The sequence below is a fragment of the Manis javanica genome, chromosome 14 (genome assembly GCF_040802235.1).
Source record: "Manis javanica isolate MJ-LG chromosome 14, MJ_LKY, whole genome shotgun sequence".
NCBI classification, from domain to species: domain Eukaryota; kingdom Metazoa; phylum Chordata; class Mammalia; order Pholidota; family Manidae; genus Manis; species Manis javanica.
The window spans coordinates 49,815,600-49,841,944 of record NC_133169.1 but is presented as its reverse complement, the minus strand read 5'-3'; the positions used below and the strand labels follow the sequence as shown (position 1 = coordinate 49,841,944).

General features: G+C 39.1%; 1 protein-coding gene across 4 annotated transcripts in view; it reads right to left on the bottom strand.

Annotated features, from left to right (window-relative positions):
• RNF130 (ring finger protein 130) overlaps positions 1-26,345 on the bottom strand; it is a 131,964-nt gene that overhangs the window by 53,657 nt on the left and 51,962 nt on the right. The window lies entirely within an intron of this gene.

Genomic DNA, 26,345 nt, shown 5'->3' with positions numbered 1-26,345 from the left:
TTGTTTTAGGCTCTCTCTGTAGGCCTCTAATCCATTTTGAGTTAATTTTGTATATGGTATGAGGTGTTGACTGAAGTTTCTCTCCCCCCCGGTCCATGATATACAATTGTTTGAGAACAATTTGTTAATTTGTTGAAGCTGTCCTTTCTCCACTAAACTGCCTTTGTACATTTGGCAAAAATATACTTCCCATGAATATACAGATCTGTTTCTAAACACTATTTGGTGTCATCAATCTATTTTTCTATCATTAAGCAAGTATCACAGTCATGATTTTTATAGTTCTGTAATAAATTTGAAATCAGGTAGTGTCAGCCCTCCAACTGTCTTTTCTTTTCCAACCCCTTCAAGGTTGCTCTTGATTCTCTGCATTCCACACAAACTAGGTTCAGCTCACCAATTTCTATTTAAAAAGCTATCTGGGATTTACACTGTGATTGCACTAGATATATAAATTAATCAGAGGAGAACTGACATCTTAGCAATATTTGTCTCGCCCTGAAATTGTGCATCGTTCTATGTACTGAGTTCTTGAAGTTTTTACTATACAGTTCTTGCACATCTTTTGTCAGAATGATCTCTAATAAAGCTACTTAAAAAAATTCTCATCCACTGCTTGTAAAGAAATAAAACTGATTTTTGTATTTTGATTTAACATCTCTCAACCTTGCTGAACCTATTTGTTAGCTCTAGAAGCTGTTGTACAGATTCCATCAAATTTTCTACAGACAATGTCATCTGTGAATAAAGACAATTTTATTTCTTCATTTCTAATATGGGTACCTTTTCTTTCTTTTCTTTTGTCCTTGTTGTTCCAGTTAGAACCTTTATTACAATGTGGAAATAAAAGCTGTCAGCACAAATCCTCCTTTGTTCCTGATCTTAGGAGAAAAAGCATTTAGTCTTTCACTGTTAAGTGTGATGATAGCTGTCAGTTTTTTTTAAATGCTTCTCATCAGTTTACAGAACATTTTATACCTAGTTTCCTAAAAGTTTTAACATCAGGAATAGATGTTGGATTTTGGCAAATGTTTTTTCTGTATTTACACATGGTTTTCCTTTATATATTTGTTATTATGATAACATATTATTATTATTATTATTTTTTTTTGAGAGGGCATCTCTCATATTTATTGATCAAATAGTTGTTAACAACAATAAAATTCAGTATAGGGGGGTCAACGCTCAATGTACAATCATTAATCCATCTCAACCCTAATTCTCGTCAGTCTCCAATCTTCTGAAGCATAACGAACAAGTTCTTACATGGTGAATGAATTCTTACATAGTGAATAAATTCTTACATGGTGAACAGTACAAGGGCAGTCATCACAGAAACTTTCGGTTTTGATCATGCAATATGACCTATAAACAATCAGGTCAAATATGAATATTCGTTTGATTTTTGTACTTGATTTATATGTTGATCCCACATTTCTCCTATTATTATTATTATTTTTATTTTTAATAAAATGCTGAAGTGGTAGGTAGATGCAAGATAAAGGTAGAAAACATAGTTTAGTGCTGTAAGAAGGCAAATGTAGATGATCAGATGATCAGGTGTGTGCCTATGGACTAAGTATTAATCCAGGCTAGACAAGGGCAGCAAGACATCCACGGATGCAGAAGATTTCTCTCAAAGCAGGGGGGGTGAGGTTCTGAGCCTCACCTCTGTTGATTCCCAAGTTCTCACCTGATGGCCCCCCTGCGACTGTGCCTGTCTTAGGTTGTTCCTCCCTTGAGGAATCTTACCCGTCTCTGGCTAACCAGTCATCTTCCGGGGCCATACAGGGAAATGTAAAGTTCGTAAGTGAGAGAGAAGCCATATTGCTTGCAAAGGTTAGCTTTTTACTTCTTTGCAGATTTATGCCCTGTGGCTTCTATGCCCAGCACTTGTCTCGAGGTATCTTTACCACCTGGAGGAATTATGATACTCGGTAAATTCGATATGAGGCACGAATTCTATTTAAGGGTTGTAATTAGGAAGGAAGAAGAAAAGCTATAGATGTAGCATATGAAGGAAACTTGGGAGGATTGATTATTTCTTTGACATATCTTCTTGTATAGTACCTTAAGTATGTATAGGTTTTAAACTACTAACTGATTTGCACACACATATTAACATAATAGGAATACGGTGACATAAACAAAGCAAATCTATAATTACCATCCATCTCCAGTGAAGCCAAGAAAACCATTTAGGCACCCTAGGCATTTGTGAAAATTTATCTATGATATGATGGATATTGTCCAACTGTACTTGAACCATCAGACAAATTAAAGCAGCCCATTTCTGGGATCTGTTCACATCCCATATGTTCTTTTAACCATAGATAGTCTATAGTCATGAGATTTTGGAGTGCTACAACTTGCACCCCTCCCAACTCCTGGTTGAGTTCCAACAGTACAGATGCGGTCAAATTCGTTGTCTCACTGTATGCACATGCCAGCTTAGACATATCCCTCCTCCTTCTTATGGCAAGTCCAGGAGACGGTGGGCTGGATGCAGCCACAACCGCAGCATCGTCCGGATCCCTGTGGAGGCTTTTTGATGATCATCCCCCGGCACAAGTCCTCCAGAGAGTGCTGATGCTGGAAGCTCCTCCTCATATCGTATCTTAGTTCATTTTCTGGGTATCCAAGCTAGGCCTTGATCTTCTGCGTAGAAACAAACAGACCCTTTGCCCACACTTTGACATGCCCTCTATACCACTGTGCAGAACTCATTTGAGGTCAGCACACAGTAACTGCTTTTTTTTTTTTTTTTAATTAAGAGAAAGGAATATTATCAGAAAAGAGTACCTTCATAGCTGATCATCTGACACCCTTTAAGTGATCAACATTAAGGATATTTAAAGCATGCGTTGATCTTTGATTTACCAATAGTTTTATCCTGTTAAGGAGTAATCCTCCTTTTCTTTCTTTCTTTCTTTCTTTTTTTTTTTTTTTTTAATTTTTAATCTACACTTACATGAAGAATACTATGTTTACTATGCTCTCCCCTATATCAGGTCCCCCCTAACAACCACATTACGGTTACTGTCCATCAGCATAGCAAAATATTGTAGAGTCACTACTTGTCTTCTCTGTGTTGTGCAGCCCACCCTCCTCTTGCTCCCTCCCCCCCATGCATGCTAATCTTAATACCCCCCTTTTTCCCCCCCCTTATCCCTCCCTGCCCACCCATCCTCCCCAGTTCCTTTCCCTTTGGTACCTGTTAGTCCATTTTTGGGTTCTGTAATTCTGCTGCTGTTTTGTTCCTTCAGTTTTTCCTTTGTTCCTATACTCCTCAGATGAGTGAAATCATTTGGTATTTCTCTTTCTCTGCTTGGCTTATTTCACTGAGCATAATACTCTCCAGCTCCATCCATGTTGCTGCAAATGGTTGGATTTTTCCACTTCTTATGGCTGAGTAGTATTCCATTGTGTATATGTACCACATCTTCTTTATCCATTCATCTACCGATGGACATTTAGGTTGCTTCCAATTCTTGGCTATTGTAAATAGTGCTGCGATAAACATCGGAGTGCATCTGTCTTTCTCAAACTTGATTGCTGCGTTCTTAGGGTAAATTCCTAGGAGTGGAATTCCTGGGTCAAATGGTAGGTCTGTTTTGAGCATTTTGATGCACCTCCATACTGCTTTCCACAATGGTTGAACTAATTTACATTCCCACCAGCAGTGTAGGAGGGTTCCCCTTTCTCCACAGCCTCGCCAACATTTGTTGTTGTTTGTCTTTTGGATGGCAGCTATCCTTACTGGTGTGAGGTGATACCTCATTGTAGTTTTAATTTGCATTTCTCTGATAATTAGCGATGTGGAGCATCTTTTCATGTGTCTCTTGGCCATCTGTATTTCTTTTTGGAGAACTGTCTGTTCAGTTCCTCTGCCCATTTTTTAATTGGGTTATTTGTTTTTTGTTTGTTGAGACGTGTGAGCTCTTTATATATTCTGGACGTCAAGCCTTTATCGGATCTGTCATTTTCAAATATATTCTCCCATACTGTAGGGTTCCTTTTTGTTCTATTGATGGTGTCTTTCGCTGTACAGAAGCTTTTCAGCTTAATGTAGTCCCACTTGCTCATTTTTGCTGTTGTTTTCCTTGCCCGGGGAGATATGTTCATGAAGAGATCACTCATGTTTATGTCTAAGAGGTTTTTGCCTATGTTTTTTTCCAGGAGTTTAATGGTTTCATGACTTACATTCAGGTCTTTGATCCATTTTGAGTTTACCTTTGTATATGGGGTTAGACAATGGTCCAGTTTCATTCTTCTACATGTAGCTGTCCAGTTTTGCCAGCACCATCTGTTGAAGAGACTGTCATTTTGCCATTGTATGTCCATGGCTCCTTTATCAAATATTAATTGACCATATATGTTTGGGTTAATTTCTGGGGTCTCTAATCTGTTCCACTGGTCTGTGGCTCTGTTCTTGTGCCAGTACCAAATTGTCTTGATTACTATGGCTTTGTAGTAGAGCTTGAAGTTGGGGAGTGAGATCCCCCCTACTTTATTCTTCTTTTTCAGGATTGCTTTGGCTATTCGGGGTCTTTGGTGTTTCCATATGAATTTTTGAATTATTTGTTCCAATTCATTGAAGAATGTTGCTGGTAATTTGAGAGGGATTGCATCAAATCTGTATATTGCTTTGGGCAGGATGGCCATTTTGACGATATTAATTCTTCCTAGCCATGAGCATGGGATGAGTTTCCATTTATTAGTGTCCCCTTTAATTTCTCTTAAGAGTGACTTGTAGTTTTCAGAGTATAAGTCTTTCACTTCTTTGGTTAGGTTTATTCCTAGGTATTTTATTCTTTTTGATGCAATGGTGAATGGAATTGTTTTCCTGATTTCTCTTTCTATTGATTCGTTGTTAGTGTATAGGAAAGCTACAGATTTCTGCGTGTTAATTTTGTATCCTGTAACTTTGCTGTATTCCGATATCAGTTCTAGTAGTTTTGGAGTGGAGTCTTTAGGGTTTTTTATGTACAGTATCATATCATCTGCAAATAGTGACAGTTTAACTTCTTCTTTACCAATCTGGATTCCTTGTATTTCTTTGTTTTGTCTGATTGCCGTGGCTAGGACCTCCAGTACTATGTTAAATAACAGTGGGGAGAGTGGGCATCCCTGTCTGGTTCCCGATCTCAGTGGAAATGCTTTCAGCTTCTCGCTGTTCAGTATAATGCTGGCTGTGGGTTTATCATATATGGCCTTTATTATGTTGAGGTACTTGCCCTCTATTCCCATTTTGCTGAGAGTTTTTATCATGAATGGATGTTGAATTTTGTCAAATGCTTTTTCAGCATCTATGGAGATGATCATGTGGTTTTTGTCTTTCTTTTTGTTGATGTGGTGGATGATGTTGATGGATTTTCGAATGTTGTACCATCCTTGCATCCCTGGGATGAACCTCACTTGGTCATGGTGTATGATCCTTTTGATATACTGTTGAATTCCGTTTGCTAATATTTTATTGAGTATTTTTGCATCTACATTCATCAGGGATATTGGTCTGTAATTTTCTTTTTTGGTGGGATCTTTTCCTGGTTTTGGTATTAGGGTGATGTTGGCTTCATAGAATGAGTTTGGGAGTATTCCCTCTTCTTCTATTTTGTGGAACACTTTAAGGAGAATGGGTATTATGTCTTCTCTGTGTGTCTGATAAAATTCCGAGGTAAATCCGTCCGGCCCCGGGGTTTTGTTCTTAGGTAGTTTTTTGATTACTGTTTCAATTTCTTTGCTTGTAATTGGTTTGTTTAACTTTTGTGTTTCTTCCTTGGTCAGTCTTGGGAGGTTGTATTTTTCTAGGAAGTTGTCCATTTCTTCTAGGTTTTCCAGCTTGTTGGCATATAGGTTTTCATAGTAGTCTTTAATAATTCTTTGTATTTCTGTGGAGTCTGTCGTGATTTTTCCATTCTCATTTCTGATTATGTTGATTTGTGTTGACTATCTTTTTCTCTTAATAAGTTGGGCTAGAGGCTTATCTATTTTATTTTCTCAAAGAACCAGCTCTTGGTTTCGTTGATTTTTGCTATTGTTTTATTCTTCTCAATTTTGTTTATTTCTTCTCTGATCTTTATTATGTCCCTCCTTCTGCTGACTTTAGGCCTCATTTGTTCTTCTTTTTCCAGTTTTAATAATTGTGATGTTAGACTATTCATTTGGGATTGTTCTTCCTTCTTCAAGTGTGCCTGGATTGCTATATACTTTCCTCTTAAGACTGCTTTCGCTGCATCCCACAGAAGTTGGGGCTTAGTGTTTTTGTGGTCATTTGTTTCTATATATTCCTTGATCTCTATTTTGATTTGTTCATTGATCCATTGATTATTTAGTAGCATGTTGTTAAGCCTCCATGTGTTTGTGAGCCTTTTTGTTTTCTTTGTAGAATTTAATTCTACTTTTATACCTTTGTGGTCTGAAAAATTGGTTGGTAGAATTTCAATATTTTGGAATTTACTGAGGTTCTTTTTGTGAGCTAGTATATGGTCTATTCTGCAAAATGTTCCATGTGCACTTGAGAAGAATGTATATCCTGTTGCTTTTGGATGTAGAGTTCTATAGATGTCTATTAGGTCCATCTGTTCTAGTGTGTTGTTCAGTGCCTGTGTGTCTTTACTTATTTTCTGCCCGGTGGATCTATCCTTTGGGGTGAGTGGTGTGTTGAAGTCTCCTACAATGAATGCATTGCAGTCTATTTCCCTCTTTAGTTCTGTTAGTATTTGCTTCACATATGCTGGTGCTCCTGTATTGGGTGCATATATATTTAGAATGGTTATATCCTCTTGTTGGACTGAGCCCTTTATCATATGTAGTGGCCTTCTTTATCTCTTGTTACTTTCTTTGTTTTGAAGTCTATTTTGTCTGATATTAGTACTGCAACCCCTGCTTTCTTCTCACTGTTGTTTGCCTGAAATATGTTTTTCCATCCCTTGACTTTTAGTCTATGCTTATCTTTGGGTTTAAGGTGAGTTTCTTGTAAGCAGCATATAGATGGGTCTTGCTTTTTTATCCATTCTATTACTCTATGTCTTTTGATTGGTGCATTAAGTCCATTTACATTTAGGGTGACTATTGAGAGATCTGTACTTATTGCCATTTCAGGCTTTAGATTCGTGGTTACCAAAGGTTCAAGGTTAGCTTCTTTAGTATCTTACTGCCTATCTTAGCTCGCTTATTGAGCTGTTATATACACTGTCTGGAGATTCTTTTCTTCTCTCCCTTCTTATTCCTCCTCCTCCATTCTTCATATGTTGTGTGTTTTGTTCTGTGCTCTTTTTAGGGGTGCTCCCATCTAGAGCAGTCCCTGTAGGATGCCCTGTACAGGTGGTTTGTGGGAAGCAAATTCCCTCAGCTTTTGCTTGTCTGGGAATTGTTTGATCCCACCATCATATTTAAATGATAGTCGTGCTGGATATAGTATCCTTGGTTCAAGGCCCTTCTGTTTCATTGCATTAAGTATATCATGCCATTCTCTTCTGGCCTGTAGGGTTTCTGTTGAGAAGTCTGATGTTAGCCTGATTGGTTTTCCTTTATAGGTGACCTTTTTCTCTCTAGCTGCCTTTAAAACTCTTTCCTTGTCCTTGATCCTTGCCATTTTAATTACTATGTGTCTTGGTGTTGTCCTCCTTGGATCCTTTCTGTTGGGAGTTCTGTGTAATTCCATGGTCTGTTTGATTATTTCCTCCCCCAGTTTGGGGAAGTTTTCAGCAATTATTTCTTCAAAGACACTTTCTATCCCTTTTCCTCTTTCTTCCTCTTCTGGTATCCCTATAATATGAATGTTATTCCTTTTGTATTGGTCACATATTTCTCTTAGTGTTGTTTCATTCCTGGAGATCCTTTTATCTCTCTCTATGTCAGCTTCTATACGTTCCTGTTCTCTGGCTTCTATTCCTTCAATGGCCTCTTGCATCTTATCTATTCTGCTTATAAATCCTTCCAGGGATTGTTTCACTTCTGTGATCTCTTTCCTGACATCTGTGATCTCCTTCCGGACTTCATCCCACTGCTCTTGCATTTTTCTCTGCATCTCATCCCACTGCTCTTGCATTTTTCTCTGCATCTCATCCCATTGCTCTTGCATTTTTCTCTGCATCTCTGTCAGCATGTTCATGATTTTTATTTTGAATTCTTTTTCAGGAGGACTAGTTAGGTCTGTCTCCTTCTCAGGTGTTGTCTCTGTGATCTTTGTCTGCCTGTAGTTTTGCCTTTTCATGGTGATAGAGATAGTTTGCAGAGCTGGTACAAGTGACTGCTGGAAGAGCTTCCCTTCTTGTTGGTTTGTAGCCTTTTCCTGGGAGAATAGCGACCTCTAGTTGCTTGTGCTGGGCAGATGTGCGCAGACAGGGCTTCTGCTTCCTGCCCAGTTGCTTTGGGGTTTATCTCCGCTGTTGCTGTGGGCTTGGCCTGGCTGGGGCTGTTCCTCCAAAATGGTGGAGCCCCGTTGGAGGGGGAGTGGCCAGGAGGCTATTTATCTCCGTAAGGGGCCTCTGTGCTCCCTGCTGCCCAGGGGGTTAGAGTGCCCAGAGATCCCCAGATTCCCTGCCTCTGGTCTAAGTGACCTGTCCTGCCCCTTTAAGACTTCCAAAAAGCACTCCCCTTCGCAAGGCGCTGGGTTCTTGCAGGTGTGGATGTGGTCTGGATGTTGTCCTGTGTACTGTGGTCTCTATTTTAGGAAGATTTTTCTTTGTTATATTTTCATAGCTCTATGTGTTTTTGGGAGGAGATTTCCACTGCTCTACTCACGCCGCCATCCTGGCTCCGCCCCCAACATATTATTTTTTAATGTTAAATCAGCCTTGAGTTCCTGGGATAAACACTATCTGGTCATGATGAATTATCCCTTTTATATACTGTTGAATATGATTTGCTAATATTTTGTTTAGAATTTTTCTATCTATATTCAAAAGGGTTTCCAATTTGTAGTTTCCTGTTTCTTGATGTTTTTATCCAGTGTTGATATCAGGATGCTGCTGGATTTATCAAATGCCATGAAAGGTACCCTGCCCATTCAATTTTCTAGTTTGTACAGAACTATTATTCTTCCCCTAGAAATCATCTACCTGCAGTTGTCTTTTTTTAGAAGAATTTAAGCTACAAATGCAATTTCCTTGACAGATGTAGAGTTATCTGTTCATTTGGAGTGAACTTCGGTCATTAGTGTCTCTAATGGAATTCATTCATTTTATTATAGTTGTCAAATTTATTGTCATGTAGTTGTTGATAATATTCCCTATTATCTTTACAATCTGTAGTGATGTCTCCTCTTTCACTTTTTTTTTACTTTTTTTTTTTGGTATCATTAATATACAATTACACGAGCAACACTGTGGTTACTAGGTTCCCCCCATTCTCAAGTTCCCCCCACATACCCCATTATAGTCACTGTCCATCAGCATAGTAAGATGCTATAGAATCACTACTTGTCTTCTCTGTGCTATACTGCCTTCCCCGTACCTCCTCCTACATTATGTGTGCTAATCATAATGCCCCTTCTCTCTTTCATTTTTGATATTGCTAATTTGTGCCTTCTCTCTTTTCCTCCTGATAAGTTTGGCCAGAGGCCTATCAATTTACTGATCTTCTCTAAGAACCGGCTCTTGGAGTCACTGATTTTCTCTATTGTTCCTGTTTTCTAGTTCACTGACTGCTGCTCTTATCTTTATTATTTCCTTTCTTCTGCTTACTTTGGGTTTAATTTGTTCTTTCCCCAGTTTCTTAAGTTATAAGCTGTGAGTATTGATTTCAGAACTTTTTGTCTTTTCTAATATAGGCACTGCTTTAGTGGCATCTTCAAAATTTTTGTTTTCATTTTCATTCACCTCAAATGATTTATGATAGTTCACCTTTCTTCTTTATTCCATGAGTTATATAGAACTGCGTTTCTAAATAATTGCGGGTTTTCCAGGAATTTCTGTTACCAATTTCTATTTTAATTCCAAATGGCCAGAGAACATTTTTTTTTGGTATCATTAATCTACAATTACATGAGGAACATTATGTTTACTAGACTCCTCACTTCACCAAGTTCCCCCCACAAACCCCATTACAGTCACTGTTCATCAGTGTAGTAAGATGCTGTATAGTCACTACTTCAGAGAACATATTTTGTACGACCTGAATCCTTTAAATTTATTGAGACTTGTTTTATAGACCAGAGTACACTTCAAAAGAATGTATATTCTGCTTGTGTTGGATGGAGTCTTCTATAAATGTCAATCAGGTCAAGTTAATTGATTATGCTGTTCAAGTCTTTTATATACTTACTGATTTTCTGTCTCCTTATTCTTTCAATTACTGAGAGGGGGATATTGAAATATCTAACTATATAACTGCAGGTGTGTCTATTTGTCACGGTAGTTCTGTCTATTTTCATTTCATATTATTCTGAAGCTTTGTTAGTAGATGCATAAATGTTTAGGTGCAATGCCCTATTATTGAATTGGCTATTTTATTATTATGAAATGACTTTTATCCCTGACAATGACTTTGCTCTGAAATCTCCTGATATTAATATACACATTCAACTTTGTGTTAATACAGTATAACCTTTTTTATTCTTTAGAGCTATTTGTGGTTTTATATTTAAAATGGTTTACCTATAGGGCACATAGTTGGGTATTGCTTTTTTATCCAATCTGCTAACATCTGCTTTTAACTGGGGTGTTTAGACCATATATTTTAATGTTATTATTGATATGGTTATATTTAAATCTATTATCTTGGTATTTCTTTTCTACTTGTCCCATTTGTTTTTTATTTTTTTCTCCTTTTTGGATTTTTTGTTAAAATATACATAACATACAATCTATCATCTTTTAAGTGTACAGTTCAATGGTTTAAATACATTCACATTGTTGTGCAGCCAGTACCGCCATCCATTCCCACAACTCTTGCAAATGTGAAACTTTATATATATTAAACACTAGCTGCCCTCTCCCTTCTCCCAAGACACTGCTAACTAACCACCATTCTACTTTCTGTCTTTATGGTTTTGACTACTCTAAGTACCTCATGCAAGTGGACTCATACGGTACTTGAGAGAGTGTGAGAGTGTGTGTGTGTGTGTGTGTGTGTGTGTGTATGACTGGTTTATTTCACTTAGCATAATGCCTTCGAGGTTCATCCATGTTGAAGCATATTGCAGTATTTTCTTCCTTTTTAAGGTTAGATAATATTCCATTGTATGTACAGTTGACACTTGATAAGGAAGGGGTTAGAAGTGCTGATCCACCACAGAGTAAAAAATCTGCATGCCTTTTGACTTTCCCTAAACTTAAAGACTAATAGCCTTCTGCATATAAAAATGGGTCAATTAACTTCAGATACAACAAGGAGTAGGAAAGGGGAAAAGAAATAGAGGGTTGTAGGGTCCAATAGAGAAAAGAGAGCAAGGAGAAGATGAATCAGCTGCTCTACTGGTGCCTGCCAGGGCTAACACCTGCCTGCAGGTTGGTCAGGCCTGAGTGTGGGGGGTGTACTCTGAAGGGGCAAAGGTTTCCCTCATCCTTTCTCTGGGTTTCCCAACCCAGGCCTGGGCTCCTCTGCTACTCTCAGATTCTGGTGTTTCTCTTTGGCCTACACAGTAGCTGGTTAGCTGTTGGTTATAACATGGTGCTGGTATCACCAAGGTTGTGAATTCGATCCTGGTATGGGCCACTGTGTATAACATTTTTCCTTTTCCATTTCTATTGACTACTTCACCTGTGGAATCTGTTGCCTGACATCCAATTAAAGATACTAGATATTTACTGAAAAAAATCCATGTATGAGTGGACCCATGCAGTCCAAACCTGTGTTGTTCAAGGGTCAACTGTATAGACCACAAGTTGCTTATCCATTCATTTGCTGATGGACACTTTGGGTGGCTTGCATGTCTTAGCTACTGTGAATAATGCTGTTAGGAACATGGATGTACAAATAACTCTGAGGCCTGCTTTCATTCTTGTGGGTATATACCAAGTGGGACTGCTGGGTCATACGGCAGTTCTACTTTTAATTCTCTGAGGAACCTCCATACTGTATCCACAGTGGCTATATGATTGTACATTCCCACAAACACTGCATGCAGGTTCCAATTTCTCTGCATCTGGCCAAACCTACTGTTTTTTGTTTTGACAGTAGTCATTCTAGTGGGTATGAAGTGGTATCTCATTACAGTTTCGATTTCTATTTCCCTAATGATCAGCGATGTTGAGTATCTTTCATGTGCTTATTAGTCATATGTGTATCATTGGAGAAATGGCTGTATTCTTTGCCCATTTAAAGAAACTGCATTGCTTATTTTTGTTGTTGAGTTGTAGGAGTTATTTATATATTATGGCTATGAATCCTTTTTGTGATATATGATGTATAAATATTTTTCTCTCACTCTGTGGGTTGTCTTTTCATTCTCTTGATTGTGCCCTTTGATAAAAAGTTTTCAATAGTTTTCAATTTGAATATAATACCATTTACCTTTTTTTTTTTTTTTTACTACTTGTGCTTTTGGTGTTATATCCAAGAAATCACTGCCAAATTCAATGCTATGAAACTTTTCCCCTGTGTTTTGTTCTATGAGTTTTATAGTTTTAGCTCTTATGTTAAGGTCTCTGACTTAAAGCCTCTGATCCATTTTGCATTAACTTTGATATATGATGTAAAGTAAGGGTCTATCTTCATCCTTTTGCATGTGGATATACAGTTTTATTGGAACCATCTGTTGAAAAGACTGTCCTTTCCTTATTGAGTGGTCTTGGCACCCTTGTTGAAATTCATTTAATTATATATATGAAGGTTTATTTCTGGCTCTCTATTTGATTCCATTGGTCTGTCTCTCTTTGTGCCAGCATCACAAAACTGTTTTGTTTACTGTAGCTTTGCAGTAAGTTATTAAATGAGGAAGTGTGAAACCTCCAACTCAGTTCTTTATCAATATTATTTTGGCTATTCAGGATTCCTTGAGATTCCATATGAATTTTAGGATAGATCTATTTCTTCAAAAATGTCATTGGGATTTTGGTAGGGACTGCACAGAATCTGTAGATCACTTTGGGTAGCACTGATGTCTTAGCAATCTTAATTGTTCCCATCCACGAACATACCTTTCTGTTTGTGTCTTCTATAACTTCTTTCAGCAATGTTTTATAGTTTTCAGTGTATAAGTCTTTCACCTCTGTGGTTAAGTTTATTCATAAGTACTTTATTCTTTTGATGCTATTATAAATGGCATAGTTTTCTTAATTTTCTTTTTTGGATTGTTAATGTGTAAGATCTTTTTGAAAGGTAGACCCAAGAGAACCGATGACTTAAATGTGGAATATGAGAGAAAGAAAGGGATCAAAGGTGACACTGTGGTTTTGGCTTGAGCAGCTTAGAGAACAGAATCACCATTTAAAACATGGGTAAGATTCAGGAAGAGCAGGTTTGGAAGAATTCAGTTTTTGAGGAATGAAGTTTGAGGTCAAGGTGGCCTTAACAAGAGTTGTTCAGGGAAGACAGGAAGAAAAGTGAGACTGGAGTGGCCTTCAACTGGGACATTGTGGTGGTAGCAGGGTAATTTTTCTTTCTGTATTTAACATATTTTTTTTTTAAATTAAGGTATTACTGATATACAATCTTATAAAGGTTTCACATGAGCAACATTTGAGATTTCAACATTCACCCAAATTATCAAGCCCCCCCACGCCCACCCCATTGCAGTCACTGTCCATCAGCGTAGTAAGATGCTAAAGAGTCACTACTTGTCTTCTCTGTGCTATACTACCATCCCCATGACCTACCTATACTGTGTGTGCTGATTATAATGCCTCAATCCCTTTCTCCCTACCTCCCCACCCACCCTCCTCAACCCCTTTGGTAACTGCTAGTTCCTTCTTGGAGTCTGAGAGTCTGGTGGCATGGTAATTTTTAAAATCTTATGAAATTTCGTCATACAGTAAGAGCACAGAGCAATGTTAAGTGTAAAAGTAAAGCCCACAGACAAATATTCAACAAAACCAGATGAAAACCCACAAACCCAGCAGTGGGGTCCAACTGCCAACTGCAGCATTAGCCCACACAGTTACAGAATCACAGCCGTGCAGAGGTAGGAGAGGAAAGTGAGAAAAGGGTTCTGACAGCCCTAAGAGCTAGGGAATCTAGGAATCACGAAAAAGAGACCTCCCTCCCCCCAAGAGAGACTACTCACTGAAAAGAAAAGAAACCTCAGCATTTAAATCTAAAAAACTACCAGTGAAATGGGGAGCACATTTCTCAGGCTCCAGCTTACATGTAAGTAAACAAAACAAAACAAAATGGGCTGAGGGAAGATCAGAGAATGTTAAGAGTGGTGTGCGCCCTTGAGAATCAAAATGTCCAGCAAGAACTCCCTTCCAAAAGAGCCCTCCCTGAGAAGGAGCAAGGCAGGAACATAGGACTGAAGGACAGAGAAGCCTGCGACACTTGGGGAGACGGGTCAGAAGTCCTGGTGGGGGCTACGCAGAGAGACACAGCTGCAGACAGACTCTCTAACTGTGCTGTGTGGAAAGCTAGCTGGCCCACACCTACCCCATATGAACAATGACCTCCTCCTGACAGTACAGAATAATTTTGTGAGCAACACAAAAAGATTATAATCATACCCCATGCAAACTTATTGTAGGAGACAAAACAAGTCAAATAACCTTCCACAGACAATGAAAGCACAATAAATGTTTTGTTATTGAGTTGCAGGAGCTCTTTACATATTCTGATATTTATTCCCTATCAGGTATGTGATTTGCAATAGTTATCTCCTAAAGAAATTGAAGAAAGAAAAACATCAGGTTTTAACTCACAATCAAAACACTTCTGGTTCTCTCCCATTGTTAGCTTCTGTACAGCCACTGACACCATTTTCCTTATGCCTGAAGGACCTCCTTTAACCTTTCCTGTAGTGTATAGGTCTACTGGAGAGTATAATCTTTTCGGCCTTTTATACATGAATTCCATCTTCATTTTGAAAGATTTTTTTATGCAGCACATAAAAATTTAAAGATATGGATCGACTGTTTCCTCCTTGTCTTGCTTCCAGGGCAATAACTGCTGGTATCCTTACCTTTATTCCTTTGTACTTTTTTGTCTGCCATGCCCTCCCCATATCTCATTTTCTTTGGAGACTCCATTGGGCTGTTTGAGGTTAGCCCACTTTTTCCTTTTCTTTTGTGATTCTCTTTCCCTCTGTCTTGCATTTTGGATGGTTTCTACTGCTCCGTCTTCATGTACACTCATCTTTTGTTCTACACTGTCTGTCATTAAAGCTAGTCAGCTTACTTTCTGTTCAGACATTATTGTTTTTATCTCTGCAATTTTGACTTAGGTCACTCTTTTTTTGTTAGTATCTTACATGTCTTTAGTTACTTGAATGTACAGGTGGTAGGCAGAGTAATGGGTCTCCAGACAGACCCAGACCCTAATCCCCAGAGCCTAGGAACATGTTCTCTTACAAGGCAAGGGGAAATTAAAGTTGCAGCTGGAATTAACACTGCTCAACGGCTCACTTTAAAACAGGAAGTTAGCCTGAATTATCCAAGTGGGACTGATATAATCACAAGGTTCCTTAAAAATGGAAGGGGGAATGTAACAGGGAAACAGAGAGATGGCAGTGTGAAGATTCAGCCTGACACTGTGGGCTTTGAAGATGGAGAAAGAGAACATTAACCAAGGAATGAGGGTGGCTCCCAGAAGCTGGAAGGGGTAGGAAGCCAGATTCTCCCCTAAAGCCTACAGAAAAAAATGCAGCCCTGATAACACCGTTACTTTTACCCCCCTGAGGCCCGTGCAGAGTACTCTACCCTATGAACACAGGGGTGTTCAGGCTGGCAGTCAATCTGGGAACAGGTACTGTTTGCTGGGTACTGTTACTGTTCCTGCCAGTCCTTTTGGACAGCTTTCCCCCAGCCCTGGGGATTCCTCATACCCACTCTGCTCACTACTCAAGGTGGCTGGACCCTGTACAGACCTCGGGGCTTCTCTGTGCACTTCTCTCTTCTCTGCCCTGCATGCCGCGAGTGCAGGCCACCTTGCTCTCCTTGGACTCTCAGCTCTCCTTCCCAAATAAGGCAGCCCACTGGCTCTGCTTATGCTTAATTACTTATTCTTCTATATGCATTTTATAATTACCTTATCTAACCCCAGAAAAATATCTGAAGGTAATTTTATTGGGATCAAGTTAAACTTATAAATTAACTTAGGAAGAACTGACATCTTGATTATATTGAATGTTTATACTTAATAGTAACAAGATGTGACTTTTCTGTTGGTGAAGTATGTTCCTATATCTTTCTGGAATGTTTTGTAGTTCTCATATAAGTTTTACACAGTCTTTATTATGTTCATACCTAAATTGATCCATCCACCATCCTCTCCTGCAACAATCCAGTTGTAAATTGTGCCTTCCCTCCCATAATGTCTTTAAATTCTTTCTGTACATTGATTTCATATCGTGCTTCTTTATAAATATTTCCCCTATCCATAGCAGCTGTTCTATTCTTTGGGGATTTCCAGACGAATGTTCCTTCCCATCAGCTGGAAACAGAGATGCTTGCCCAAGCCTTACACTCCCTAGCGCTTCCTCTTACCCAGCTGCTCGGGTGGGTACCTCCAGCATGGTATTGAATAGTACAGTGGAGCACAGGCAGCTTGGTTTTGTCCCGACTGGTTGAAATGTCTACACACTTACCTGCTAAGACGCTGTTCAGGCCAAGTGTTTGTGCGCTCGAGGGTGTCACCACCACCTCAAGGGCTGAGGCTGGCCCACCACCCTCTGTGCTCCCTGAAGCTCCTTACTGGGTTTCCAAGGACTTTTCCAGTTGTTTACAAATTGGAGTCTGTGGTGCCACCTCTGTTTTATCAGGTGTCCTCCGGTCTGTCTGCTAAGGTTTCCGCTTTCTCTGTTTCTGATTCTTAGGGCCAGCAGCACTGCCTTCCTTCCCAGCTACACTCCTTGGGGCTACAGTGCAGGTCTCACCTGCTAGTGTGGCCTGGCTGCTCCTTTCCTGGGCCTTCCTGGAAGAGGTCCTGCTGCTCACTGGCACTGCAGATACTGCCTGTGGGTGTTCCTCTGCTGTCCCTGCTGCTCTCTGTATTTATTTTCTCAAGTCATTTGCGGACATTAAAAAACAAAAAAAACCCAAAAACCCCACTGCTTCCATCTTGCTCGAATGGGGATTGTGAAGAATTCTAAACAGAGTTCCATGACGAGATCTGAGATTTGGAGGATTCAGATGTGGCCTCCTGAGAGGAACATATGTGGCACAGAGAAGACTGGAGGCAGCAAAACCTGGTGGGCTGGTACTTGAGAAACAAGAAAGGCCTGAATTAGGCAAGGTAACAAAGAGGAGAGGACCAAGCCCAGAAAGATTCAGGCGGTACACTGACTGCCATGGGGCAGGAGACAAGAGGGGAGTCCCGGATGGTGTACTGGCCTGCCAGCCAGGTGACTGGCTGTGGGACAGGCATCCCACCAGATTAGGGAGTAGCAGGAAGAGGACAGGTGCCCTCCACAAGCTTAAATGCACTCAAGTCGGGGATCCAATGAGAGATCGCCCATGAAGACGTGACCTATCACACCTTCATCTTCCATTTGTGAACTTTCAAAGCCTACTGTGGCAAACTGAAAACCACCACCCATATTTTCTGTGTGTGTGATTACAAATGCCAAGTATCTTCACTGTAACAGTTTTCCTTGGACTTGGCTTCTGTGTTACTGCCTCTTCTGGGTCATCCTTTGAGTTTTAAATTTCCCCTTCAACATTTCCTATTGCTTTGTGATAGGTATACCTCAGCTATGACTTTGGTCTTTTACCGGAATCTGTCTAAAAGTCACAGTTTTTTCCTCTTGGTGTTACATTATGATTTGCATCCTGCTGACTGTCAGACATCTAAGATGCAGCACAAATTCCTTTTGTGTAGATTTTTTATTAAGGTCACTTTTTTTTCAAAGTAGTCTGTGGGGCAAATGCTTTAACTCTACCTTGAGTGTTTAATATTAATACAAAAAATTATGACACTTACAGTAAGTAAGATTTACACAGTACATACCATGTGCTCAGTACTGTTGTTAGGATTTTCACATGCAATAGCTCACATAATCCTCACAATCATTTTATGAGAAAGGAACTACATTATTCCCATTCTACAGAAAAGGAGATTGAGGCAGAGAGATTAAGTGACTTGCTCAGATTGAAGGCTGGTAGGTAGATCCTGTCCAGACTTCCCGAATCAGATCAGAGTAGGGAGTATCTTGGGAATTTGCAGTTTTTAAAAGTGTCCCCCTCCCTACCAAAATAAAAGAAGTCTCCCCACACGATTTTTTTGCATACTCAAGTTTGAGACTCCCTAAACTAGGCATAAACTAACCCTCCAGTTCCCAAAGCATCTCTCACATACTTCCCTCACTCAGCCATGTTCACTGCACTTCTGACTGAGCCCCACTTATCGGGTGGTGACACCACTCAGGTTTCTACCTGGCCACACGCAGAACGTCAGAATGGGATAAAACCACAGGCCTATATCATTCTGTGAAGGAGGAAACCCAAGCCCAGAGAGAGCTGAGGAGAGCTGTCTCCAGTTCATGGAAGTGCTGGCCGAGAACCTGTGGTCTCCCGCCTCTCCAGCTGAGTTCATTTCCATTATCAATGCTTAAGACTTCCCACATCATAGGATACAACAGGATACCGCTCGCAGGGGCCAGGTGATTTTATTTTGCTTGGTTAAAGATGCCATAAATACCACTGTGAACACTGTGCTATATTTGGATGCAGTGTCCGAAACCTTTATATTGGTAGAAAACAATTTAAGACAATTCCTATGGCTTAATCTAGCGGGAATGATTTGTTCAAAGCTGACGGTTCACAGGCTGTTGAGGACAGGTCACTCTGACGAAGCTCGTCTCGAGTTTCTCTTCACGGATGTCAGAACTCTCTCATGGACATCCACCAGGTTGGCATCAGAACAGAGCCTGTCTTCTACTCCGTGGTGGAAGCCAGGGGCCACAGCTGTCGTCTCCCCCAGCTGAACTACCCTCTCTGCAGCCTCTTTCACTCAGGCTTTCATCACAACGGCCTTCGTCCCTTTTGGCCTCCAAAGTGTCCCCTGTGCATTTCCAAGGTAACCATCTGCCTGTGCCTGACCCTCCCCCAGCTCTCAACATAGCCTTGCTTTGTTAACATTTCTTTGCTCCTCCATATTTGCCTCTTTAAGAGCATCTTTCCCCCTAAGCCTCATCCATCAGAAAAAAACCTTACAACATTCCACTGCTGAGAAACCTTTGAGGACTCCTCACTGGTTAGAGAATAAAGCCCACACTCTCCAGCATGGGATGTGAGCCTTCGTCTTCTGGCGTCAGTAAACCAGTCCTGCTCAGTCTCAGGTCTCCTCCCCACTGCTCCTGAGGCCATTCATCCTTCCTGCCTCTTATTCTCTTTCTCCATGGCTCTGTGGAAAATGATCCCTTTGCCTGACTCTCTGCCTGGTGAAGTATTCGTTTAAAATTCAGCTCAAACGTCACTGTTCTATTGCAATAGAATGTAAGCTCATTCTTTACTTCATTAGAGCACTTATGGAGTCAGTGTGACACGCCAGGCTCTAAGCTAGTTTCAAGGAGGTAGAAATGAATGCTGTAGAAATACTCTGATTTCAAGAGCCCATTTTTTTTTTTTTTTTGCAAAACAGCTCATTAGTAATTTTTATTCTGATTATATGTTGAAATGATACTATTTTGGATATACTGGATTAAATAAAATGCAGTATTAAAATTAATTTCACTTGTTTCTTTTTACTTTTTTAATGAGACTACTAGAAAAATTTTAATTCCATATATAATTTATATTACATCATATTTTTTTTTGAGAGGGTATCTCTCATATTTATTGATCAAATGGTTGTTAACAACAATAAAATTTCAAGAGCCCATTTTGTGCTAGAAAAGCAGAATCTTATGCTCTTGATGTGTAACATTTAAAAGCCATATAAAAAAGTCTCTCTCTCTATAGAATGTGGTATTTCTTTATGTAAACTCATCATATCAGCAGGACATGAAAAGTAGACAGAGTATTTGTAGTATATTTAAAAAAACTAGTGTAATAATACATTCTCAGCTCAAACATCTATTTTCCTTTTCCAGTTCTTCTGGAACTGTTCATCCCTAGTAAATGTAATAACAAAAATTCACTCTACCATCCAACAATGACAGAAGGAGTCTGCTTTTGTAGACTACATAATCTTTTCCTATGGGAATGGTCTCGACAATATGCACACTAACTTCCCCCCAGCATGCAAGGAAAAAACTCTGGAACCCACAAGTTTTCAAAGATTCACCATCTATACACACAGTGCTGGCCATCCTCTGAAGAACATTCAGTGTTCCTGCACTCACGTGCAAGAGTGTTCTCTAACAAAAACGGGCAACAAAAGCAGAGTTCACTGCTGTAACCTCTAGGCATTTATGAAGCCCAAGGATACCGCATACCATACACGTTTTAGCAAGGAGCTCTGACAAGTTTTAAATATGTCAGAGACTGCATGCATCTTCCTAGGGAATTTTGGTAAGATACTCTGAACTCAGTCTATTTGGTTGTAAAATTTTTTATATCTGCCCTATTCCTCAACAGCAAAATAACAATTTCATTGTTCTGTTTTGGGAATCAAACTTGATGGCTTTGGGACCAAAGGTGAATGCTAACTATATAATTGTGAAGAAGTTTACATTTCTCAGGAAAGCTTCAGGCATCCTTTCACTGTGAACACACCAAACAGCTATCTTCCTGTGTGGAACAACTAGCAGGTGACAGCTAAGTTTACCATCAGCCATCATCTGGGCTATTTGTGCTTACACACTGAATTTAGATGCATTCTAACAGTTTCTCAGGAAGAGCAAACCACAGACACTTAGCAGTAAACTAAAAAGCCAAAACATGAGATTCTCATTTCTCATGTAAAATGGCCCCAGGTATGTACATTGCACTGTGCTTAGGAAGTTATTTACAATATAGGGCTCTCTTTGGTAGCATACTCTGCAGAAGGAACTGCTTCACAACGAGTTTGTGGGAGAAAACGAGTCTCTCCTTAAGCTCAGTGTTTGTCCTTTGCTAATAGTTCTAGCTCTTTTAAAATAGCCAAGATTTCAACCAGTTGAGTAGCTGCCACCTTCTTATTAAACTTTAATAAGCTAAGCTTTTTAAGCCACATAAAAATTTCATCAAGTGTTTCTCAACCTTAAGAAAGACGGAAGGAGGGAAAAAGGTCAGAACATTACTTTTCGCCACAGCAGCATCTGGAGAGGAGGCCATGGAGCAGTCAGCCGCAAAGCAGCGCTGGGGAGCAAGCTCCCATTTGCCGCCTGCGCCAGATGGTGGCTGTGCGGACTGCTTCCTCACACACAGGCCCCATGCTGGGTGCTAATTAAAGCCCTGCCATCAAATAGCAGGCTCCTGGGACAAACCATTTGCTTTCTTCCAAAGTCATCGGGATGCGCTATATTCACCGCTGTTACAGGGTTTTCTTGTCAAGAACACCATTTCATTTCAGGGCGACTCTTGATCATTTCACTTTTAGTATTTCATAATGGCAAGATATTTTTTAAAATCTTGATTTTTATAAAGAAGTACAGCCTGCTACTTAGATGAAGTCAGTAACAGAAGGGACAGATAAGAGTTCAAAGAGGTGACTTATGTCTGAGAAACAAGAATCAGAGCAGGAAGAAACTGGCAAGAACTAAGCCTTGCGGTATTATTTATTTTTAAAAATCACGTTCATGTATTAAGAATTTAAATTTAAAAATGAAATCCACACCACTGTGGATTTCACTTAACAGTACTGTTGACAACACTTAATGCTGTACTATTTTCTTCGAGAAGCTAAAGAACTTGAGCTGTTTTCTTCACATATCACTAGAATTTCTTGCCAGCTACTGATGATAAACATACAAATGCTGTCACTTCGTTAGTGCTGGTCTGACTATATCCCTCCATTTCATCAGAACTTAATTTCACATCTATTCACTTTGCCAAAAATCTCATAAAATTGGTACATTCTGTTTCAAGGCAGTAAATTTGATTTCGTAAATGTACATATGACCATTTTTTCTACAAAGGTGGCATATTTTTAAATCAGTTAACATTTTCACCTCATGTTCCTTTATTGCTTCAATCACCTACGTGCAAGTCAATTATCCCATGTGACAGTCTGAGGACTTTCAGTTCTGCCGTAATATAGGGCCAGGTCCCCAGGTCCACCTTACCCCTAAAAACCCCTGGACACTGAACAGCAGGAAGAGCAGGGAGCCCTGAAAGCTGGAAAGCAGAGTGGGCCGCCCAGGGACCTGGTCACTTGAGGACGATGAGGTGGCAAGCTCCCTGGGCCTCCTCATGGTCTCTTATATGCTCCAGACAACGTGCCTCAGCAGCCTCCAATCCAGAGCTGCCAACAGGAGCAGACCAACCAGCCAACAAGTCAACCTGCTCTCCCAGCGCAAGTACAAGAAGAATGGCCTACACCTGCCGTACTCCAGCCAAATGCAACAGAAAAACTGCAACCCTCCTCTCAACGATTTCAGCGATGCCCAGTGGGAAGGTGATCCTTCCATCCACCTCCTCTCAGAAGCAAGCTCAGCACACTGACCTAAATGATATCTAGGAACACTTCACCAACAGAGGAACACACGTTTTCCTGAAGCACCCCTGAGACATTCACCAAGATGATCATGCACTGGGTCATAAAACAAACCTGAGTAATTCATGAAATCATACAAAACTGAAATCATAGCATATTTCTATGATCACCATGAAATCAAACTATAAATCAGTAATACTAAGATAAAAGTAAAATCTCCAAACAACTGGAAACTAAACAACATAGTTTTGAATACACACGTTAAAGAGGAAGCCTCCAGAGAAAAAATTACATAAAACGCAATGAAAATGAAAATACAGGATATCAAGGTATGTAGGGCACAGCTAAAGTAGTACTGAGGAGAATTTACATTAAAAAAAGAAAAGGTTTCAAACATAATCTAAGCTCCTATCTTTAAAACTGAAATGAAAAAAAAAGCTGGTTCTTCTAAATAAAATGAGAATCACAAAATTTCTAGCAAGACTGACAAAAAGATACAAATCACTAACATCAGGAATGAACTACAGACATGGTGGCCATTAAAAGGAGAGCAAAGGAACAGCTTTATGCTCTTAACTTTGACAACATCTAAAACATGGGCCAATTCCTCAAAACCCACACATTTCCAAAATTCAACAAAGATGAAATAGACAACCTGAATAGTCTTTTAACAATGGAAGAAATCAAACTTTTACAACTCCCTTCCCCTGAACCATGGACTAGTACCTCTCACAAACTTAGATTCAAAAATCTGCAACAAAGTATTAGCTGACTGAATCCAGCAATGCACAAAAAAATACACACCATGAGCAAGTGTGATTTACTACAGGTATGCAAGGCTAGACCAAGTAGACCAAGTGTGGTTTAGTCTAGCTAGCCAACTCTGGTTCAGTATTCCAAAACCAACAAATGCAATCCAACATGTCAACAGGCTAAAGAATAAAACAAAAAAAATCTTATGATCCTATCAATTGATGCATAAAAACATTTAATAAAATCCAATACCCATTTGTGATAATAACTCTCAGTTAACTAGGAATAGAGAGAAACTTCCTCAACTTGGTGAAAAACATCTAGAAAACATGACAGCTAACAACACACTTAAGGAAGACTGAATCTTTTCCTGTAAAACTGGGCACAGGCAAGGATGCCCACTCTCACCACTGTTACTAAACATAGTACTGGAAGTTCTAGCCACTGCAATAAGGCAAAAAAAAAAGAAATAAGGCACAGAGATTGGAAAGGAAGAAATAAAATGGTCCCTATTTGCAGATAACATGATTGTCTATGTAGAAAATGCTGAGCCACCGAAAGTAATAAGTGCATTTATCAAGGCTGCAGAATACAAAATCAACACACACACAAAACTCATTTTGATATATTAACAATGAACATGTAGAACTTGAAATTAAAAACATATCTGCAGTCCATTTACCTTTATGTTATCATTTATAGCCATTTCAAAGAAAATGGAATACTCAGGTTTAAACCTAAAACATGTACAGGTTCTGTATGCTGAAAACTATAAAATGCCGATGAAAAAATTTAAAAAACCTAAATAAATGGAAAAACATACAAAGTTCATGAACTGGAAGATTCAACATAGTAAATACATCAATTTTCCCCCAAAACATCTACTGGTATAATGTGTTCATATCAAAATCCCAGCAAAGTTTTGTGTGTGTTTTTTTACAGAGATACAGACAAGCTTACTCTACAATTTATATGGAAAATCTCTGGGGCCTAAAATAGATAAAACAACCTTGAAAAATATAAAGTGGGAGTTACATAGTAATCATGATAGTATGGACAGAGGGATAGACACATAGATTGGTGGATAGAATAAAAATACCCAGAAAAGGCCCAACTGAGTTTTGACAAAGGTGCAATACTAGACACACACAAGCAAAAAATGAACCTAAACCTAAACCTCACATTTTATATATGAAAATTAATTCAAAATGGATCATGGACTTACTGTAAAGCCACAAAATTTTTAGGAAGAAAAACAATCTTTGGAATCCAGGCAGAGGGCTAGGCAAAGAGTTTTAGACTTGACAGCAAAAGCTTGATTCACAGAAGGAAAACTGATAAATTAAACCTTATCAAAATAAAAAGTTTCTGCTATTCAAAAGATCTGTTAAAAGTTTGAAAAGACAAGACACAAACTGTGAGAAAACATTTGCAAATTGCAATTGTGGTGAAGAACTTGTATCTATAATGTATCAAGAATGCTCAAAACTCAACAGTAAAAAGACAATCAGTTCAGGTAGAAAATAGGTGAGACACGAACAGACATTTTACTGAAGAGGATACACAGGTGGTAAATAAGCGCGAGAAAAGTCATTCAACATCAGTAGCCAGTACAGCAATGCATGTTAACACCACGAAAGAGATGTTACTGCACACCTATGAGAATGGCTAAGTTAAAAAACAGTGACAACACCAAATGCCGTCAAGGATGCAGAGGAGCTGGATCAGAGATACATTTCTAGTGGGTATGTAAAAGAGTACAGCCACTTGGGGAAAATGTACAGCAGTTTCTTACAAATGTGCTTACCATAATAACCCAGAATTCACACTCTCAAAACAATTATCCCAGTTAACGAAACTCATGTTAACACAAAAACCTATACACAAATATTTAGTCACTTTATTTAAGACAGCTACAAACTATAAACAAACTGGTTAACTGAAGGGTGGTATAACCAAGCCACAGAATACTGCTCTGCAAGAAAAAGGAATAAACTATTGATACACACAACTTGGAAGATCTCAAGGAATTTATTTTAGGTGAAGATATCCAAACTCTAGAGGTTGAGTACTATATGATTCCATTTACACAGCATTCTTGAAATGATGGAACTATAGAGGGGAATAGGCTAGTGGTAGTCAGAGGTTAGTAAGGCGGAGTAGGAGGGAGTGGTTGTGGTATAGAAGAGTAGCAGAAGGGTCCTTATGAGTGAACTGTTCTGCATCTTGACTGTGGTGGTGGTTGTCTGAAATTACACACACACGAGTACAAGTTAAATTTGAGGAATCTGAGTAAGATCAGCATGTTAGATCAATACTGATATGCTGGTTATGATCTTTACTATAGTTATGCAAGATTTTACCCTGGGGGAAATGCATGAAGGGTATATGGGATCTCTTTCTATTATTTCTTACAAATGCATGTGAATCTACAATTACCTCAAAATAAAAAGTTTAACAAATGTAAATGACTGGTATTCCCAACAAAAATGCATATAAGCTGGATCTAATCATGAAGGAACATCAGCCATTAGACAAACTCAAATATACAACAACTGGCCTGTACTCTTCATAAATGTCAGTGTCATGAAGCAGATTAAGAAAGACATGACAATTGAATTATAACAAGCAATCTAATCGGATTAAACCAGGGTTTTCTTTACTATATGGACTTAATAAGACAATTTCACACAACTTAGAAGGTCTTTAGATTACATAATGGTATTGTATTGACGTTAATTTCCTGATTTCGGTAATCATGCTATGGTTGTTTAAGAGAATGTTCTTGCTTTTAGAAAAAAACACAATGAGGTATTTAAGGGTACAGAGTCTTCACATCTCAAACTTACTCTCAAATGGTTAAAAAAAGTATATACACATAGGAAAGGAAGCATGACAAAATGTTAACAGCTGGGGAATCTGGTTAAGAGAATACTTTATACTATTCTTGTAACTTGTATAAGTCTGAAATTATAAATAAC